This window comes from Lepidochelys kempii, chromosome 3 (genome assembly GCF_965140285.1).
Source record: "Lepidochelys kempii isolate rLepKem1 chromosome 3, rLepKem1.hap1, whole genome shotgun sequence".
NCBI lineage: Eukaryota > Metazoa > Chordata > Testudines > Cheloniidae > Lepidochelys > Lepidochelys kempii.
Genome location: NC_136382.1, coordinates 75,646,928 through 75,668,750, shown reverse-complemented (window position 1 = coordinate 75,668,750; position 21,823 = coordinate 75,646,928). Strand labels below are relative to the sequence as shown.

At 40.1% G+C, this 21,823-nt stretch overlaps 1 long non-coding RNA gene across 1 annotated transcript in view; it reads right to left on the bottom strand.

Annotated features, from left to right (window-relative positions):
* The window catches only part of LOC140908197 (uncharacterized), an 85,059-nt gene that overhangs the window by 15,073 nt on the left and 48,163 nt on the right, over positions 1–21,823 (bottom strand). Inside the window, exon 2 of the long non-coding RNA XR_012157801.1 lies at positions 19,075–19,188. This is a non-coding gene — a long non-coding RNA (uncharacterized LOC140908197). The remainder of the gene's footprint in view (positions 1–19,074; positions 19,189–21,823) is intronic.

The following is a 21,823-nucleotide window of genomic DNA, read 5'->3' as shown; positions in this document are numbered from 1 at the left end:
AGGTTTAGTTAAAAATAAAAATATAATTTAAAGCTCTGGTATTTATAAGTTCTGGAGTGTTTTGGGAAACATATCAACGCCAGGGTTTCATCTGACTCTACAGGCCCATGCTGACAGTGCCAATTGAAGGCACCGGATAAATTCCCATAGAGAATAGACCACTATGGTGTTTTTCTATAGCACTGTAGAATGTAGGAACCTCTGATTTCACTGAGGTCAATGAGAGCCACAAGTGAGTAAAAACAACAAGGAGTCGGTGGCACTTTAAAGACTAACAGATTTATTTGGGCATCTGAAGAAGTGGTTTTTTACCCATGAAAGCTTATGCCCAAATAAATCTGTTAGTCTTTAAGGTGCCACTGGACTCCTTGTTGTTTTTGACAGACCAACATGGCTACCCCCTGATACTTGACAAGTGAGTAAGGACATGTTTTTCAGAAGTGCTATTGTCCCTGTGCAGTTGCAGATCCTGCCTCTTCTTCAGATTTTTTTTGGGGGTGTGGGGCAGGGAAAGAAGGAGATGTGTCTTCTTCTTCACCTGAAAGTTAGAATGTGAGTCCACAGTATGAGTGGAGAAGTTTGACAAATCCAAACCTGGTGCATTTTGGTGACAGAGATTCCAGAGGGCAGGGAGTCATTCCAGCTGGAGTTTACTTCACTCAAGGCTCAATTCTGCTACGTCCTGAGCACCCGCATTGAAGCTCAGCAACTTTCAAAATCAAGCCCTCAAAGTGGCAAAACCTGAGATTCGGTTCAGGAAACTGGAATGCAACTGTGTGTACGTATATGTAATGTGAAAGAATGGTGTTCAGATCACTGACCAATCCCTTATTTAAGTTATACCAAAAATATAGCAAAAGTGCTTGACATTTGGAAAATAAATAATAATTTAATATTATTAAAATAATAATTTTGAAAGTATAAAAATTGTGATCTGTTCACAGACAATTATCAAACCACAAAAAGGAGCAAAATGTCATGAATATATAGTTTACTACCTATAGTTTGACCAGCTTTAAGTGTAGAGACATCACTAATTTATATCTACATTATGATGTTATAGAACTGATTCCCCATCCCAGCATTTACAAATTCACTGCCTATATTATTCATTTTTGTCCTTATGTAAAATATACAAGAATAAGTCATTTAACTAAATGTAACGTGTCAGAAAACGGCTTGCACAAAGGAAATAATATTATGCGCTATAAACTCCCATTAACCAGTAATGTGGTTGACTTTGATTGAAGGTGATTAAGTCTAGTGCTCTCTTTCTTGTGATGTTTGTTAAAATAAATACCTATATATTAGAGGAAAGTTGGTGTCTTCTCATTTTGCAAATGGATTGTACAAGCCTGATTTCTTTCCCACATTAAGTTAAAATTATAGATTAATAGATGCATTTTAGGCAAACACAGAGATGCAGATAAAGAGATAATAGTCAATGAAACAATGTCACTCTGTCATTCACCTTTCCTACTTAAAAAAGGTTAGTTACCTAAAGATAAAATTTCATGGCCATTCTGGTATATATAATTAAATTTGATTGTAAACCTTCTCTTCTGAGGTCAGCATGACAGTATATTCCCTGACCCTCATCTATGAATATTGTCAGAGGGACTTTACAACTGACACCAAATATTTTCTGTGGGAGATGCACTTTTCCCATTGTCTTTCATCTGGCAGCTTCTGTATGAGATCTAGCAACAAAGGAGGCAGCGTACAACATTGATACACCTTGTGAGTGAGGGAGGGAAGGGCATCTCCCCTTCCTCCCCAAAATATAATCGTCATGACAGGAATCCGGGTGTCTTGCCACCACAATATTAAATTCTAGAGTAATCCATCTGGTGCTTCTTTTGTAGATTAGCATTCTTTGTGACAAATTTGAGGAACTGTCCCAGACTGAGGTGTTAAAAGAGGGGGCTTTGGAACAAATTGATAAATTAAACAGTGATAAGTCACCAGGATCAGATGGTATTCATCCAATAGTTCTAAAAGAACTCAAATATAAAATTGCAGAACTATTAACTATGATATGTAGTATCATATCACTTAAATCAGTTTCTGTACCAGATAACTAGAGGGTAGCTAATGTATGCTGATTTTTTCAAAAAGGCTCCAAAGGTGATCCTGGCAGTTACAGGTCGGTAAGCCTAACTTCAGTACCAGGCAAATTGGTTGAAACTATAGTAAAGAACAGAACTATCAGACACAAAGATAAATATAATATGTTGGGAATGGCTGTTTACAAGCACATGGACAAGAGCGATTCAGTCTATATCGTGTACTTGGACTTTCAGAAAGCCTTTGACTGCTCTTCTGCAAAGTAAGCAGTCCTGGGATAAGAGGGAAGGTCCTCTCATGGATCAGTAATTGGATAAAAGATTGGAAACAAAGTGTAGGAATAAATGGTCAGTTTTCAGAACAGAGAACAGTAAATAGCAGCGTCCTCCATGGATCTGTACTGGGAACAGTGCTGTTCAACATACACATAAAAGATCTGGAAAAGGGGATAAATAGTGAGGTGGCAAAATTTGTAGATGATACAAAATTACTCAAGATAGTTTAGTCCAAAGATGACTGTGAAGAGCTACAAAGGGATCTCACTAATCTGAATGACTGGGCAAGAAAATGACAGACGAAATTCAGTGTTGATAAGTGCAAAGTAATGGACTGGAAAAAATAGGATAGGTCCATCAGTGGCTATTAGCCAAGATGGTCAGGGATTCCACCCCATGTTCTGAGTGTCCCTAAACCTCCAACTGCCAGAATCTGGGACTGGGACAACAAGTGATGGACCACTTGAAATTGCCCTGTTGTGTTCACTCCCTCTGAAGCATCCAACACTGGCCACTGTCAGAAGACAGGATACTTGGCTAGATGGACCACTGGTCTGACCCAGTATGACCATTCTTATATTCTAATAATGAGGGTGCAATACCAATAAGAAGAGCCATAATCTATTAAAACCTCTGATACTAGACTCATAATAATTGGCTGGAAGATTGATGTGTATACATATTCCTCTTTCTACCTTCCCTGCTTGATACACAAAGAAACAAATAAAGCCCATCTTCAGCATGAAGCAGACTGATCACTTCTCAAGTGCAAGTAGCAGCCCTGGAAAGAATTTGGCACAGAAGCACATTCTCCTCCTGTGTCAGTGAGGCTTCACAGTACCCTCTACGGACAGCTGTGGCTTAAAAGCAGCAATTTATCCCACAGCATGGGAAGGGAGCAGATTACAGGGGGGTCAAATTGTCCCTCTAGCAGCCACTGGATGGGGAAGAACAAAGGACCCATCATAAGGTGTTGGGGGTAGACTTAGAGGGAAGTGGAAGAGACTGAATCGAAACTGTGATCCTGCAGAGCTTTGGCTGCTCACTACTGTTGGAGGCAGGAAAGAGGACAGAACACCCAGTCTCCTGGTCAGTGCTGCTACCCGCTCAGTTTCAGTGGTGGGAAAATTGTCATTTTGCCTCAAAAAGTAAATGTTTCAAAGGGAAGTTTTACCATTTTTGAAACCAAATAGCACTGTATCCAGCAACAATAGCAAAATGTGACCTTTGAGTAAACTCAACAATTTATTCCAAGTAGAAATTCACCATTTGTAGAGGATTCTCTCACCACTTTTGTACAGTTCTAGTCCTCAAGTAATTGGTCATGTGAAATTACAAGTAGATGGAGTTTGAATGAGACAGGAGAGAACTCCATGGCATAACTCTTTTTTCTCAAAAAAGACCCTCCGTTTCTGTTATTAATTTATAATGTAACAAAAGCCTGCCCTGAAAGTTAATAAAGAAAGCATGTTTACTAATTAGGCTTTATTCTCGTTGGTCCAAGTTAATTGCAAAATATCAATCTATCTTACTTATGAATATGCAAATGTATGTCAGAGTGGTATACATTTTCACTATACAGTACTTTGCTAGCTTTAATTAGATCAAAAGTAGGTCCATCTTCAATTTGATAAGATGGGCCCTACTCTTTAATCAGGAAAATAAGTGTGTTGTTAACAGGTATCTTCTTTTGACAGTCAGCAAACACTAATTAACAGACATAACTATATTAATTGCAGGACTCTACTATATTCTTATCAGCTAGCTGATGTTGCCTGTTTCCTAATGCAAATAGTTGCTGTCTTGGTAAAGTCAACTTGCAGAAGTCTTTCTAATGCTAACTAGCAATCAATGCATATAAGATTTCTAAGATTTCTGTAGGGAATTCTTCATAATAGATGTATTCTGTCTTTTGAGGTATACACGGCCATTTAGTATAATTATTCCTTAGAGCTGCACCTATCATATTATCAGCTTCTTCAGAGGATAAAGAACACAACTTATTTGTTTAAGAACAAAGAACTATAATCTTTTCCTTTAGGAACTGCTAAACCACTAAATTAAATGAAGATGTGTGACCCAACAGAAAACTTACATTTATAGTAATTATAGTTTTTCCCTTTTCTTAAAAGTCCTTTAACGTTTTTTACTGTGGATTTACTGTTTTTGTAAAGCAGGAGATAGCCCTGGAGACTGCATGGAATTCTACAGAACAGGTATAATTTGGGCAGTGGCAATCAAAGCTTCCCAACTCTGTCCCACCCATGAGTTTTCCCTTAGCCCTATGGGAAAGGCATAGAGTATCATACCATTCAATTCTCCTCTAACAATTATATTTGTATAATGCTTTTGCATAATATAAAAGTGACGCTGCTATGTCTATGTTAAATTAGAGAAATATTATACAAACAAAAAAACTACATTAAAAGAACATTATAAAGGTTGCAATGTCAGGCACTCCAAAATTAGGAAATGCCAGGTTTAAGGTTGGCTGTGCCATCTTTCTCCAGCACCCTTATGCATATGATCACATACTGGTTTTCTCCATAGGACCCCTGCCTCATTCATTGCACATGATAGATGGTGCTTACTGAATGAGCAGCTCTTCGATATTTTGTTTTCTCCTCATTGTTCAATTGTGCCCCTCCCTGGCCTTCTTTACTGCACACTATTCAATCCCTGCTCTGAAGACAGAATTATTCATTTCCTCATGGGCTTTTGTATGGTGTTCATCACTATAGTATCAGAGTGATTCACAAATCATTTATTTATGTTCACACTGTAAGATGAGGGAGTTGTATTATCTCCATTTTACAGATGGGGAATTGAGTCAGAGAGCTTAAGGTCAAAGGTTTCTACTAATTTTGGGCCTCTGATTTGAGAAAGCCAGGACTTGATTTTTCAAACTACTTAGGGGTTGTCTACATGAACATTTAATCTGTGGTAAAATGGAGTGTGAATCTACCCCACACGAGCCTGCTGCAGATTAATTGTCCATGTGGATTCTGCGGATGAACATTAACAGGTTATTAATATGCTTTGATCTAGTCATCTTTGAAATTGGACTGGACCAAAGGGCATTAACAAACTGTGAATACATGTCAGTAGGGTGCATGCAGACAGTTAGTCCATGGCAGACTAGTGTGGGGGTAGATTCACACCTCAACTTTCAGTGAACTACTTGTTCAAGTAGACAAGCCCTTAGTGCTATATAGCACTTTCTGTGTTCAAAGAAGAGCTCTCATTCAGTTGTAGCTGTGAGTGCTCAGCACTTCTGCAAATCAGACTCTTGGGGGGCAAGTCCGGCACCAAAAATAAGAAACACACAATTAGTGACCAAGTGTGAAAAGCATGGTTTATGACTTACCTAGCATCATACAGAAACTCTGTAGCTGAGGCAGGAATAGAATCCAGTTCCCAGGCAGCATTCAACTGCCTTCACCATGAGAAGCTCTGCGATACAACCGCATTTGCTCCAACCCCTCAGACAGAGACAAACACCTACAAGATCTCTGTCAAGCTTTCTTACAACTACAATACCCACCTGCAGAAGTAAAGAAACAGATTGATAGAGCCAGAAGAGTTCCCAGAAGTTACCTACTACAGGACAGGCCTAACAAAGAAAATAACAGAACGCCACTAGCCGTCACCTTCAGCCCCTAACTAAAACCCCTCCAACGCATTATTAAGGATCTACAACCTATCCTAAAGGATGACCCAACACTCTCACAAATCTTGGGAGACAGGCCAGTCCTTGCCTACAGACAGCCCCGCAACCTGAAGCAAATACTCACCAACAACCACATACCACACAACAGAACCACTAACCCAGGAACTTATCCTTGCAACAAAGCCCGTTGCCAATGGTGCCCACATATCTATTCAGGGAACACCATCACAGGGCCTAATAACATCAGCCACACTATCAGAGGCTCGTATACCTGCACATCCACCAATGTGATATATGCCATCATGTGCCAGCAATGCCCCTCTGCCATGTACATTGGTCAAACTGGACAGTCTCTACGTAAAAGAATAAATGGACACAAATCAGATGTTAAGAATTATAACATTCATAAACCAGTCGGAGAACACTTCAATCTCTCTGGTCACGCAATCACAGACATGAAGGTCGCTATCTTAAAACAAAAAAACTTCAAATCCAGACTCCAGCGAGAAACTGCTGAATTGGAATTCATTTGCAAATTGGATACTATTAATTTAGGCTTAAATAGCGACTGGGAGTGGCTAAGTCATTATGCAAGGTAGCCTATTTCCTCTTGTTTTTTCCTACCCCCCCCCCCAGATGTTCTGGTTTAACTTGGATTTAAACTTGGAGAGTGGTCAGTTTGGATGAGCTATTACCAGCAGGAGAGTGAGTTTGTGTGTGTATGGGGGTGGGGGGGATGTGAGAAAACCTGGATTTGTGCTGGAAATGGCCCACCTTAATTATGCACATTGTAGGGAGAATGGTCACTTTGGATGAGCTATTACCAGCAGGATAGTGAGTTTGTGTGTGTGGTTTTTGGGAGGGGGGTGAGGGGGTAAGAGAACCTGGATTTGTGCAGGAAATGGCCCAACTTTATTATCATGCACATTGTGTAAAGAGTTGTCACTTTGGATGGGCTATCACCAGCAGGAGAGTGAATTTGTGTGGGGGGTGGAGGGTGAGAAAACCTGGATTTGTGCTGGAAATGGCCCACCTGATGATCACTTTAGATAAGCTATTACCAGCTGGACAATGGGGTGGGAGGAGGTATTTTTTCATATTCTCTGTGTATATATAAAGTCTGCTGCAGTTTCCACGGCATACATCTGATGAAGTGAGCTGTAGCTCATGAAAGCTCATGCTCAAATAAATTGGTTAGTCTCTAAGGTGCCACAAGTACTCCTTTTCTTTTTGCGAATACAGACTAACACGGCTGTTACTCTGAAACCTTTCTTTAACTGTAATCAGGCAGGAGTTATCAGGGTCATCAGCAGGCTTGGAATGTTAGATCCACTACACAGACCTCTGCCACTTGAAATAGCAGTAGTAGGTTGCCATTTTCTATGTGGACCAGTGCTAGAGGGCGATGGGACACTTTCCCAAAGGGTTTCACAAATGTTTGCTGATGTCAGAGGAACAATGAGACTCAGAAATCCTGGGTTCCATTCCATGCTCTACCAGGGAGTGTGCTCTAGAGGGCACAGATTCTTCTGCTCATCCCCCCTAAACTTCTACTCTCTCTCTTCCAATCTGTCCCCTTCACTCCCAGTCCCTGGCCCAGCCATTCCCTGTTCCCCTGCCTTGTTGTCCCAGATTGGCCTAGCCAGCCCCAGTTCCTCCCCTCTCGGCTCATCATTCCAATCTGCGTTTCTTCTCCCTTCCCAGTTGCCCTTCTACGCCTATGTTTCCTATCCTCACTTGTTCCCAGTCCTTGTCTCCCTCTCTGGGCCCTTTATTCAATCTCCTCCCCAGCCTCCTGGCTCTTTGCCCCATCTCTTTGCCCACCCAATCCCAATTCTTCCCCCTTGTGTTGGTTCCCCATCAGATCTGCCTCCCCTCCCCTACTTCTTCTTCCTCCTGTCCCACCAGTTCCCAATCCCAATCTCCTTGCCCAGACAGTCCTCAACTTCTTTGAGGTTAAATTAGATTATCCAGTGGTCCTTTCTAGCCTTAAAAATCTATGACTCCTCAGCTCCCTGCGTCTTCACACATGGGTCCCAATCTTCTTGCCCATCCACTCTCAGTTTCCCCCCAACACAACTCCCTCCCTTCCACTGCTAGCTTCCAGTCCCAGTCAAGTGCGTTGTCTCCCCACCTGCCCCCGCCCCAGGCTCCTTGTCCCAGTCTCCTACAACCCCTCTCCAAGCTCTGTCTCTTGTCTGCTCTGTATTAGAAGCAGGCAGCTTCTTCCTCCATGCTGCCTCGGCATCAGCATCAGGAGTCAACAAGAGCACAGGAGAAACAGATTCCCTGTTCTCATTTCCAGTAGTCTGGCCCTGGCACAGCCCACAGCAACCCAGAGCTGCAATTGCAGGGAAAGTTCTGCTCAGTCCCAGGTTGAGCATGCACAGTGCAGTTGGAATTTTTTGAGGAATTTAGCCACTAAAATCTAAGAAGTCTCTCCTTAGCATGTGCGATCTATGCTTATTCAAAGGTTTAAAACTTGGCCAAATTCAGTCAGATTTCCACAGGGATGGCAAAAGGCACAGCCTTGACACAAAGACTACCCCTTGCCAAATTTCAAGTCCCCCTTCCACAGCATGGGGGCACTAGAGCTTTTCAGAAAAAGTTCACCAGAATTTAACATGGGCACCACAACACCACAACTAGCCTTATTTTTAGAAGTGGCAGAGCTGTTTTCACTTGAAAAAAAAAGAAAAAAAATATCCAGCCTGAGGAAGACACCCAACAAGGAAAATTTAAGCCCAGTTGATTGAAGTTAGTTAAAGTTACAAGCATTTGAAGTGCTGGGCAACCTTAATAATAGGTGGTTCTATCAACCTCACCTATAGTAATAAACATTTGAGCAAAACAGTTTTGGCAACATAAGACTCAGTCTGAATCTTTGGAGGACAATGGGATGGGCTGAACCTTAGCATATTTTACATAAAAGTCTTACCCAGGGAGAGTTATTCAGACCTTATTATATAAACTTCAGCCTACCATGGACCAGAGAGTAATTTTACAGGTGCCTTATTCACAACAGCTTAGTCGCTTCACTACATCCAGATTCTTTTTTCCAGGTACAACTTACCATGAACACATCAAAAGGGATAAAGAAGCAAGATAAACAGTGCTGATATTAAAATTTTGCCCCTCATAGCTATGCACCAGGGTTAAAATTTTTTTCAAAAAATGACTAGTACAGTATAAGCACATCATTGTTTTCGGGTCTGAGTGTTTTATCTAAGCTCATTAATCATGTACTTTTAACATATTTTTCAATGTCCTTTTACTAATTTTTTTCTTAGAAAAAGAAAAGAGAAAGGGGAAAGGCACACAAAGTGAGGGGAGACAGGGGAAAATTCTGGCTGCAGTGCAAAGCCAACTTGGAGCTTTCATTATCACCTTTTCTCTCCACATTCATTTAAATGTCAACCTTTTGAAGGCATACCAATAAATATATAAATAGTACAAACTAATTTAATTTGCAAATTCAACATGGGAATAATGACACTGGTTACTTAGGACTTGTCCACACCAGGAAAATTCATAAGCGTCTTTCTCCACTGGCATAGCTATACTGCTGGCTGCAATGTGGAAATTGTCATGTACACAGGACACAAAGATTTTTGCCAGGTAACCCTGCTAAGATAACATAGTAGTAAAAGTGTAAACATCCTGTGTACCTTCCACAACTGCAAGGATAAATGACAGTGGTAAAACTGCATGTGCCTGCAGGAATCTGCCCAGCATACAGCTGATTTAGGATTGAAGCAGCACAAAAGGGATGAAGACTTTATAAAAGGGTCTGGTCTCTCCCCTACTGAGTTTCTCTTTTCTTGGCATTTGGTACAATCTAAAGGGAATCCATTCGAAAGGGAAAAGAAAAGGTGCTCTTCAGGAGTACTTTAGAAATCATTTTTGGTATGGATGAGTCAGCAGTATCCAGAGAGAAGGTTAGCTCCACCACCGGCAGCGTACCATGACAACCTTCCTTGCAGCCGGAAGTTTCCAGGAGCCACCATGCAACCATCAATGCGTACTGATGGACTGGTGTTTTGCTCTCTCATGCAGAGTATATGTACTTGCATTAGTTCTAGCAAAAACTCAGTGGTGTTGTGTCTTCTTATTCTCTCTATGAGTGTAGTCATTTTCAGTCATGGGGCCATATGGTATTAGTGCCTATTGCTTCAGAACTTTCAGCACTTTGATTCCTGGACAGCAGTTGCTTTATGCATGCTGCATTCTTCTCCCTCAGTGGTCTGTTTGGTCAATCTGTCAAAGTGTTTCTTTCACTGCATTTACTGTAGCTTTATTTGTATGCAAGAATTCATTCTTGGACTGCTCTTCACTGGGATGCCATGTGTGTCCCATTCATGGGTCCACATGAGACAATTTGCATTGTAGAGGTGCTAACAAGTCAATGAAGCCAAATATGCATCTGAACTACTTACTGTCTGCTGCTTTTTTCTACCAGGCTTGAACATCTGCTTTTTGACAAATTGCCTGTGCATCTTATTTGCTTAGGAATACAGTGGTTGGGATGCTATGCCCAGAAAACAGAGTTTCACCAGAGTTCAAAATGTTTTCTAATAATTTTCTGTCACTTTGTGCAAAGAGAAATGGAAAGAAGAGGAGAGATCAAATGAAGATTACGGGATTCCTCTTGTCAAGATCTACTGCACAGCACCAGAGATTAGATGACTACATTTTAATATTAAAAGTTATTACAATTTTAAATAGTAAAGTTAGAATGATTCATCAGTTTGGATAAGCTTAATATAAGGCTTCAAATAACTTCTGGGTACCTATATTTTCAAACCTCAAAATGCAAATTGATTGCTTGAGAGACTTTTTATCAGGAAAAAGGATTTCTTCTGACCCAGCTGGAAATTAAGCCACATTAAATAAAGTTTTTCATTTAAAAAATTCTTTTAATGCTTTTTTTTGGCCATATCTTAGCTTGAGAAGAGACAATGGGACATATTTCAAATGCAATGTATTGGATACATCTATCTGACATGTGGGCATGTTCCCTGCACTGTTGCCCCCCCACTCACCTCTTTGCTTAGCCCTAACCCCACCATCCTGCAGAGCAACAAAGATGCTCTCTTCTTGTGGATCTGAGGTCTGCAGGAAGTGTGTGTGCGTGTGTGTGCACATGCATGTGCAGATTGAGGAGAGCATGGCACTCAAGAGACAGCAGACAAGGGATACCTGAGGTAGGTTGCCAGCTGGTTGGGGGGAAGCAATGGAGAAAGGGCTACAACAGAGTAAGAGGGAGCAGTGAAGAGAATCATGGAGAGAGCAGCAGAATGGGTTTGCACCTTCTACACCTCCAGCATCTACACCTTCTATGTCTCCTGAGCATCCTAAGAGGCTTATTACTGCACTGTTTGTCCCTCTAGCTAAGTCTGAGAAGGCCATTGGGGTGTACCACCCTCCTTGCCCAATGTAGGCTGTGGGTTCCCATACTCCCTTCCAGTGCTTAGTAGTCTTATCAAGGTCTCCCTACTCTCCACAAGCCTTAATAGGCTCCCCCCAATTAGTCTTTTAAGGCTTGCCAGGGCACTGATGCACTTTTATAGGTGGAGGTCCACTACCAAGCACCTTATAGGTTCATGGGAATAGGTGTCCCGATCTTAGGTGTACTAAATCCCTTGCTGTCCCCAAATCTCTAGACCTCATTAGGTGCCCAGGAAGAAAGGAATACCATCTCCTATGTACTATATAAGATCTGCAGGAGTGAGCATTCCTCTTGCCACTTGTGGGTGGTATGCAAGAGTTGGCTATACTCTTGCAGAATCCATGTAATCAGGAGGAAGGGAGAAAAATGGCCAGCATTATATAAAAGCTGGTAAAAGTCCCCTTGTGAGTTTGTACCTGGCTCAGGTCCACTATGCAAAGATTGGTGAAAAAGTTTATAGAGTTGTATGATATGCATATTCAGAGACTGACCAGTTATTGAGATTATGTTCAAAGAAATTAAATTGGGGAAAAACTCCTAATGAAAATTGGGCTAAAAGGCGAAATATAATGGGCAGAGGACTAAAGGGTACCAGGAAGGAGAGAGGACAGGATATCTTAGAAAAGAAGGAATGAGTGTCTGTACTCATCCAGAGGTCTGTCTTGTCCTGAGACGACTGTGTCACGTGTGGCAAGAGAAACAGACAACTCCAGGTAAGCAGGGAACGGCTTGTAGTGGGCAGCACTCTAGTGGAGGGAGGATGGCAATTCAGATTACACAGCCAAGAAATGGAAGAGGATAATTTTTTGTTAATTATGTGGGGAAAACAAGTTAGTGCAAGCATTATAAACCCTGACCATGCAGCCACACAGGATGTGCCGAAGTTAGTTTGTTTGGGTGTGGAATTTTTGGACAAGAGTGAGGGGTTTTTCCCCCTCAAGCACCAAAAGCAAGTGACTGCTTCCAGTCACTTTGGCAGTTGGAACAAATGAGGAATGACTGCAAAATGCTTGAGCCAGATAAAACACATGACAGAATCCGTAATCCAGCTACTGATTTGTTGGAATAGTGTCATCAGACTCAGAAATGTCCCTTACTCCCAGTCTTGTACACATTCTCTAAAATATCTGGCAGCCTTATTAGACAATCTCTTAAGAGACTGTCTTAATAGACTGCCCCTAAGCATTCCTCAAATTGAGTACAATTCAGCGTCATCTTTAGTAGTAGCTTATGATGTTAAACAACTGATTTCTGCTGGTTCCTGGAGTGGTCTTGTACATAACAATACATATAATTATCAACCATTCCTGACCCTGCAGTCAGATGTAGTTGTGCTATTTTATGTTTGGCAGACATGCTGGGTGATTTAGCAAACTCCCCTAATTACAAGTCATAGTTTTTCATTTGTGCTATTTTAATTCCATCCAGAGCAGCACTGACGTCTTACAGTTTCTTGCTCTATCCTTGCATCTGTCAGGAATCAGGATCTGCAGCAAAGCCATTCCCCGGAAAACCTACAACTGGTGTGTAATACGCTGCTTGATTGGTTGGAAGAGTCAGCAGACCAGTTCTTAAGCCTGACAGCAGCAGTAGTTCAGTAGATGCTTAAAGCATTTGCCCATAGCTGCAGCAGTTCCTGTGCCTCCTTTGTTCCCAGCCCTGCTCCTGCCTTGCCTGGCTCTGACCCTCGGCTCTGCCATCTGACTCCAGTTTTGGCCCTTGGCTCCAACTCCAGACTTCTGCTTCAGCTCTGAACTTGGCCTCTGACTACTAACTCCTACTCTAATCACTTGGCACAACTGCCCATGTCCTGGTCACCGACAGCATCTGCTATATTTGATCTCTTCTGGATTTAAGTCAGAAGTTTGCAGGATGCCATGTAAAGATTAATTATCATTCAGAAAAGCTAAGTAAATCAGAGCAAACATTCATGCTTAACTTTTATTCAGCTGGCAGGTGATGTCATATCATAGCAGGGCATCATTGCAAGAGCTTCATTTCAGTATCTTACAATATCTCATTATTTTCCTGCCATCTTGGGGGCTTTCTAACTGAAATAAAGCAATGAGAATGAGACAATGCTTCATATAAGACATGCTGATTCTCATCTTTGGTCTTGTCACAGTTACTCCTCTGGCTACAGGGTCTGTCCCCTTTCTGGACTCTCTGAGTGCAACCCCCTCCCCTCAGATCTTGGGACTCTTGCTGTTACCTGTTTTGGAGCTGAATATTGTGATTCTTCCACTCAGACTGGGAGCTTGGTGCCTTTCCCTGTGTATACCAGCCACTTATCCCCCTGGGTTTCAGGGACCTGTATTTCTTCCCTTCTGGGACCTGTGACCAGATATATTCACCAAAAACCTTGTTAAAACAAAGTATTTTTATTTACTAGTGGAGAAAAGCATTAGAGAAAAAAGATTTTAAAGCAAACCGTTTATATGTAGATGACATCTTTCTTCTGCTTCACTACAAGCTAAATTAGATAGGGTTCCCTCTTAGGTTACAGGAACAGAACAGACCCAACTCACATTCTCCCAGCAAAGTCTAGCTCCTCCTGTGTGTCTTTGCGACTTAGTCTGTTTCTCCCTTTGACCCACTCTGTACAAACTGATTCTGAGTGCTGCCCAAGGAAAATGAGCTACAGACAGTAAAGCTGCTTGCTCTGGTATTGTCTCTTAATAACCCTGAAGTGTAAGCTGTTAGGCAACTATCAGAAATGTCCTCGGTCATGGTTACTGGGTAAGCTATGCTTTAGACCCCTTTCTGTCCCTCTTGAGTGCACCCCTTCCAGGACAGGTTTTGTTACCTTTCCCTGCTTTGAGTGGAACCATGTGGACTAACCACTCTTAGACTTGGTCTCAGGGCTCCAGCCTCCCTGTTTACCAACCATGTTAACTCAACTGGCTCAAGAGGGTCAGCCTTTTTGCTCTGGGAGCCTATGACAGCAGCTGACTTAAATGATTCATAAACAGCCTCTATAAAACAAAGTAGCCTCTAGTTGCCCAAAGGAACACAGCATCTAGAAAAGTGGGTTAAAACAACAAATAGTTCTATATGAGTATTTCCTTACCTAAGCATCACCTCTCCAACCATAGCTCAGTTAGATCCAGCTTATTCCCATTTCTGGGGTGGGAGAGTCAGCCTGCTTGTTGCATTTTCTGTCTCTGGCTGCCAGATGCTAAGCTACAGAGGTTGCAGCTGACAGCCCACTCAGTTCCCCTTCTCCCCAGGTCAATATTTTTAAGGTGTAGGATCCATTTGAATCTAGGCTGTGAGCCTTGGGAAAAGTCAACCATGCCAGCCTGTTGAGAGGTAGGCAGAGGCATTTCCCAATTAATAGCTCCCTCCATTGTTCTCTTAAGGAGTCTTATCTTTGCTCTTGTTTCATTTCCTGTTGGCTTCTCCCTTAACAACGTCCTATGATTTAACTCCTGGCAGTCAGACAGGATAATAACAAACAGATAAACTGAGATTCATATGATACCTGTAAAAATAATATACATAACTCTCTCATTTTCCACAGCCTCATTCTTCCTTTTTCCCTAGGTGGATAGGCGCTGCTACCCAGACAGATCTGTGGAATGAAATATCCATTCCCGTATGTGATTCAGACATACCACGATAGTGTCAGACTGGAGACGCTATTAATAATTAGTAAAGAAGACCTCCATATTTATCACAGATCTTTTATACAAGACATGTTCTACCTAAGTGTAGGAAGGAATGGGCCACTTATCACTCCCATTTCTCTGACATGGATGTCTAATGGCTCTCTTATGGTTGGACAACAGAGACTGGACAAGAAGTCAGCAATGGATAGATGCATTATGTGCATTACGATGGGGCACTTCTCCCTGCTGAATCATAGACTGAGAAATATGTAGGAACAACATAGTCTCTGATTGATGGCATGTAACTCATCCATAATGATCTGTATAATACAGGGCAATCATTCTGTAGACTGGTGCAGGTCATTGAATAACATGTTGGCAATCCTGCAATCCATTACAGTTCAAAATGGGAATAATGACAGATGCTTCAGGCAAACCTGCCCAAACACATGAGAATTTGAAAATCCCTTGCACTAATATTACACAGCATAAACATTTCATTCAGCATCATATTCAAGTATATAATGTAATGGAAAACAGTTGACTAAAACTACCTAGTGAATATTTTGTACTACCAGTGTGATATTATTTAAAATTCAAATTCTGTCATTAACTCTAAATTTCTTAAAAAAAGAAAAGGAGTACTTGTGGCACCTTAGAGACTAACCAATTTATTTGAGCATGAGCTTTCGTGAGCTACAGCTCACTTCATCGGATGCATACCTTGGAAACTGCAGCAGACTTTATATATAAGTCATATATAAGTCATATATAAAGTCTGCTGCAGTTTCCAAGGTATGCATTCAATGAAGTGAGCTGTAGCTCACGAAAGCTCATGCTCAAATAAATTGGTTAGTCTCTAAGGTGCCACAAGTACTCCTTTTCTTTTTGCGAATACAGACTAACACGGCTGTTACTCTGAAACCTCTAAATTTCTTATGGATCCAGTAAATATATATACAGCAATACTGTGTATTTTGATGGAAAGAAAAGTTTCTTCAAGATTCCTTTCTCTCTGTTTGAAATGAAAGTGAATCTTCCAATGTGTTTTCTTAACTGGCTTAGTCTTAAGATCTGAACGTGGGACTGATAACTGGTTCAGAAAAATAAAAAACCCTTTTGTCCAAACAGTGACCCATTTCTAGGATCAAACTGAAACTAACCCTTTATTAAGGTTTGCATATATGTTTTATTCATTTATTTTTATTTACTTCTTGGCTCAACCAAAAGTATAAGTGCTGGATATCTTGTGAATAAGCCTATCAATAAAATGATTTCTAGACCAATATTGCAGAGTCAGTTACTTTGGATAATCTTGCAATAAATATCCAAACTTTTGAATGCTTATCTGAACTAAGCCAAGACATTGCATCTTTTCAAATTTGCACTAACTTCAGTGATTTTCGACAGTGTATAATTTCAGCTATTTAAAGGATTTCTCAATGAAATATCAAAACAATGATATTTTAAATACACACAGAGAGTTTTTTTCATCCCAGTGCATCTGCAAAACACTTAAAAACACTGGTATATGAGTACAGCACCATTCACACACAGCTATCTCTTGGATGGAGGTCAAAATCTAAACATATACAGCATACTAAACAAAGTATAGAGGAGGGAAAGAAAGAAAGCGAATTATATAAGTCTCACACATTTGTTAGGGGAATTCATCTCCAGCAGCGGGATACACATTTCCCTTCACACAACTGGATTGTGGCACAAGAGAATCCTAACATTTGGAATGTAGTCTACATTATTACAATTTCAGATAAATATGCATTATGCACGTCTCTCTCTTATACTGAGGGCTATAGAAAAGAATACATGCTAAACAATCTAATGTATTTTGGAAAAGCAGCTATTGCATTTGCTTATGAAATAGTTGATCTTCCAAGATATGCAGTGTATTAGAAGGCAGATTATGGCTTCAAGTAATGTGACAAGCATATTAGACCTTATTAAACACTCTGTAAACAATTCTGAATGTAGAAAATTTGTGACATGCACTTATGAGTAATTAAGTAGAAATGACAATTTCTGTGTAAAACTGCATTTACCATACTAAAATCGGAAGACAGTACTCAAGAATATCTTCAGCACAAGAAAAATTGTTACCTCAAGCCATCCTCATTGCCAAAACCCTAATCCTTATCAAATGGAAATCACCATCTGTCCATTAGATCAATGACTGGCAGTTGGGTCTCATTGATTTAGCTATTATGGAAAAGATATCATATAGGATACATGACAAATTAGACTCTGTCATAGATATTTGGTCAGATTTTGCTCAGTCTTTCAAATGAGATAATTAGCTATAGCTTTTGAATTTTAAGCTAGTATAAATGTTATAGATTAAGCTACTGTAATCTCTTTCCTTCATCCACTTTTCTTTTTCATATACATGCATAATGAGGTTTTTGTCTATATTTTTGGTGTCACATTTAACCTCCCTTCCCCAACATTTAAGGTGAACATTTTCTCTCTGAGTGGCATATATAAAAAGTTGTACGTTGTTAATAATCAAAATCAAGTATTTTAGAAGAATCCAGAATGAACCTCTGTGTGCATTGTAAATCAAAATTTAAATACTTCAGTCGTATTTCATTCTGGGATGCCCATTCATAAGATTACATATTGGAAGAGAGATTTTGTACAACACTTTTACATTTCAAATATCTTTTATTAAATAATTTTAATGCGATCCCTGATATTTATTGTAATTCCTAATTACAGTAAATATCAGGGATAGCATTAAAATTGCGTAATAATTATAATTTTGAAGTGTAAATACTTTTCTTAAAACTTCATCAAACCATATGATATGGGAACAATAAACACAATCAATACAGAAACTGCCTATGTTCACACATGCATTCTATCTTTTTTTAAGCTGGTATTTTTAAAGGTCTCACAGGCACACACTTGAAAGCAGATGACATTGCCACCATCTTTTGAAAGTCACTTCACCCTGCAGGATGGTTGTGGATACATATATTTCATCCACATAGTTACTTCTTATCTCTCCCACATCCATGTCACTTTGCATAGTCTGGGACTGTATCTCTCTTCCAGCTACAGTGTAGTTGGCTAGAGGGCCCCTCTGCTCCCAGCCCCAGTATATATAAAGTGATGAGCTGCCCAGAAATGCACTTGCACTGGCAGCTGCTCTCGGACTGTGTTGATGAGAGGTTGTAGTTACCCCACTGAAGTTAGGATCCTCCTGGCAGCAGCATAGCAAAGACCCAGGAGAAGCAGGAAGATGGGAGAGACAGTCAGCCAGAACACAGCTGCCTTTCCTTCTCAATCCAGTAATGAAGGAGAGCAAGTGAGTGAAAGGAGAGTTACTGAATCTTCTCTTTTAGCATAGCAGCAGCCATAGATAGCAACCTTACCTAGCCAATCCAGGGACCGCATGCCCCCACCCCCAATCTCTTCCTGATTCTTAGTCCAGGTAGGAGAACTTGAGGGGTGGGGGGTGAGCAACCAGGGCTCCAGAAATGAGAAAATGGTGTTGGGACCAGTGGAGGCTGGGAAGGGAGAAAGTAATGGAGAGTGGGAAAAGGAACACAGACTAAACCAATTCGGTGCTGTCCTGCCCACTGTCACACCTATTTATTCTCAACCCAGTATGCCCACACAGGCCAGGCTATAATTTGCCGCATAGTATCTCTGAGTTACGATACAAAGAAAATACATAGAGTCAGATTAATATAGAACCAGGAGTTAGTTCAGTATATGTTTTAAAAAACAAAATAAAACAAAAACAACTACCGGTAACAAGCAGCCAATCTTTCCGTTTATAGCAGGGGATGTTGATTATCTCATTATGGGTCAAATGTATTCCTAGTGTTATCTTGGGCAGTGTGGCTGGAGGAACACCCCTCTCCTACCCAACAACACTGCAAATCACAACTGCTTCCTCACAATCCAGGAGCAATGATGTATCCAACAGGACCCAAACTTTTGTACGCTACTTAGGCAAAAGATGAGCAAACTCACCCACAGTAGATGGCTCAGAAACAGACTCCATCTTCTCTTTTAAATTCTCCTCTCTGCAAACCAGATCCTTCTTATCTGGGTTAAGTTGCTGCCAGTTCATTTTCATTCAGATCCCTATTTCAGGCAGACATTGAAAAACTAATGAGTATTGTATAATGTGAGTTCAAAGAAAATAATGGGTGAGAGAGCATTTTTGTTGGGGAAAAAAGATAGCCTCAAAACTATATTACATGCAAGGCCTTCTACATTCTGTAATTCTGAGGCTGGTAAATGTGTTGCAGTCTCCACACCAATTTGCAGAACTGCAATCCAGATTCTGTTTTCTTTAAAAAGTGTCTAGCTCCTCATAGTTGCAAGCAAATCTTCCAATCATATAACTGAAGCAGAGATGTCCTCATGAGTCTGCAAAGAACCCAACACAAGAAATCCAAGAGAGGTGTGAACTGCTCCATTCGTGTCTGTGTGGTGTTAACTCTGGAAGCTAATGATGCTAATGCAATTGTCTATACTTTACTGTTTCATTTGCTAATCATGTTAAGCAGACACTTCAGCTGTTGTGTTTATTATCCCACAATCCCAACTCCCTTCCAAAGACCAAATGTCTCCTAACCAGTTGCAAAAATCACCCCTTGACAATTCCTACAGTGCAGTTATGTGCTGTTCATACTCAGCATATTGATGATTGACAGTCTAAAGGTGGAGTAAATTGATTTTAATATTACAAATAATAACACGGGATACTCTATGGATCATAGTATTCATTTTCATATTTAATTCAATACAAAATTATTTGGCATTTATCTGAGTACCCCACAGAATTTCCAGGCTGCTGCAAGTGCCATGGAAACAAATGAATCTTGCCATAAAACTTGGGTACACTTTGCCACCAAGTAGACAGCACCTTGTTTGCAGAAAGCTTTTGATAAATGTGCAGCATTTTTGGAATATAATAATGCAAGGTGCAACAATACTAGATATATATGTACCTTTACTACTAGCGTTTTCTAACTCAGTTTTTCTACAAAAACAGAAGTAATGAGGCAACTTTGAATCTGTAAATACAGGCTGTATGCCAAAATCTGCCCTGTCTTCTACCCAGTGCCACTCCATTGAAGTCATTGACATTGCACTGGTACAAGTCAGTGCAGAATTTGGCATTATAGCTTTAGTCAAAGCTCAAATTTATTTAAAGTTCTGCTGTATTGGGACTTTTAAAGCCAGTCAAACTGAATCTGTAATTTAGCTTCCCATTACTTTTTCATGACACCTTCTAGGCCAACATAACTTCCTTGGTGCCCATAAGATTTACAGTTTATGTTCTGGAATACAGCGCTGATATGACCCTATGGACAAGTGTCACATATATCTAGCTGCTCTACTGGTGTATTACAAAAAATTAATGAGGCCATCTCTGAAAGGATGTTCTGGTAATTTACAAAAGCATGTTACATAACAAGCTAAACAACATACCATAGATATCACATAACATGTAAAACTATAAAATGAATTAACACCATTACAGCATGTGCAAAAAAAAAAAAGTTGTCAACTTCTATCTAATTATTGATATAATTCACTTCTAGGTTTTTTTATACCTTCCCTTTTAATTTCCTCTATGATTGAAGTATTATTTTAAATACATTTAATTTATTACATCACTGTCTCCCATACCCTTACGTGTCTTTATTTGAGTAAGGGAGGAGTCAGCATGGGAATCTTTTGTTATTGAGCAGAAGTCTTGCTTCAAAAAAGTCACTACTTTCTTGAAATTTTTTAAAAATAAATGCCAGTAGATTCCCACTGACTTTCAGAATTTTTAACGACTATTACCTAAAAATATACTGATAATCACATCAGAAATTCTATTAGTCTGAATCTGAATCTTTACTTTTCACCTTCGGATTTAACACACAGTACAAGGCATATTCAGGTCTTCCCATTGTTTTAATATTCTGTATTAAGAAGTTTACACTTTATGAGTCATTTAAATGATAGTAACAACAATTTGCCCTTTAAAAATATCTAAAATCCACTACTTTATTCTAAGATAATAATGACTTCACATTAAAAAAAATAGTTTAGGCCAAGCTGCCAAATCCTATTACAGATTCAATCCTATTAAAACGTTCCCAGGTTTAAGCCTGCTTTGGAGTTTTTCATAAGAGTGCATGACCCCTACCAAAACCCCTACATGTGTGGTCAAGGGACCTAAGGATAATTGTAAACTCCATGGGCTCCCATTAATCTCAGCACAGTCAGATATTAGTGCTTGTAAATCAGCACCTAAACAAGGACAATAGTTAAAGCCATCAATAGTCTTTTAATGAGGCAGATCAAAAACAAATGAAAGCAGCAGGACACTAGGATTTGCCAAGGAGGGGAAAGGAAGGCAGAAGGCTTTGTCTGATTTCTTACACAAAAGTAGATCGAATTAGTCCAGGACCTGTACTCTTACTACTGGATCTGCTGTTAAAAATATATAATTTCTAGTGTCTCACTTTCAGTTTACAGGGACTTTTTTATATATCTAAAAGATGAGGCTATAACTGATCATCACATCATGTGGATGTGGAGTGTGTGTCTGTCAAGAATTAGAATGAATTATCTACATCCTCGCAGGCATACTGTGCAGCTTTTGAAGTTCCCACAGATGTTATTTAGCCATCAGAAAAGAAAATGTCCTGTTATGAAGTTCTACATTTAAAAAGGGGAAGAAAATAAAGCATGATAAGAATTTACTACCTAACAC